Source organism: Heliangelus exortis, chromosome 21 (assembly GCF_036169615.1).
Source record: "Heliangelus exortis chromosome 21, bHelExo1.hap1, whole genome shotgun sequence".
Taxonomy (NCBI): Eukaryota; Metazoa; Chordata; class Aves; order Apodiformes; family Trochilidae; genus Heliangelus; species Heliangelus exortis.
The window spans coordinates 239,538-240,000 of record NC_092442.1 but is presented as its reverse complement, the minus strand read 5'-3'; the positions used below and the strand labels follow the sequence as shown (position 1 = coordinate 240,000).

At 55.7% G+C, this 463-nt stretch overlaps 1 long non-coding RNA gene across 1 annotated transcript in view; it reads left to right on the top strand.

The window, feature by feature from the left end:
• LOC139806006 (uncharacterized) overlaps positions 1–262 on the top strand; it is a 3,724-nt gene extending 3,462 nt beyond the window's left edge. Inside the window, exon 3 of the long non-coding RNA XR_011730075.1 lies at positions 1–262. This exon is cut by the window's left edge and continues 1,032 nt beyond it. This is a non-coding gene — a long non-coding RNA (uncharacterized lncRNA).
• The last annotated feature ends 201 nt before the right edge of the window (positions 263–463 follow it).

Here is a 463-nt window from a genome sequence, read left to right as displayed (position 1 = left end):
AAAACAGGGGTTTGATGGATGGACCACTCAGTGGATTAAGAACTGGCTTGATGGCAGCACCCAAAGGTGGCTCTCAATGGGTCCATGTCCAAGTGGAGGCCAATGACAAGTGGAGTCCCTCAGGGATCAGTGTTGGGACCAGTCCTGTTTAACATCTTTGTTGGTGACATGGATGTGGCACTGAGTGCACCCTCAGCGAGGTCCCTGCTGACCCCAAGCTGTGTGGTGTGGCTGACACCCTGGAGGGAAGGGATGGCATCCAGGGGGAGAAGTCAGCCCATGCCAACCTCATGAAGTCCTACAAGACCAAGTGCAGGGTCCTGCATCTGTGTTGAGGCAATCCCAAGCTCTGATCCAGGCTGGGCAGTGCCTGGCTTGAAGGGAAAAGGACTTGGGGGTGCTGGGGAGGAGGAGGAAGAGTTCACCATGAGACATCAGTGTGCACCTGCAGCCCAGAAAGCCA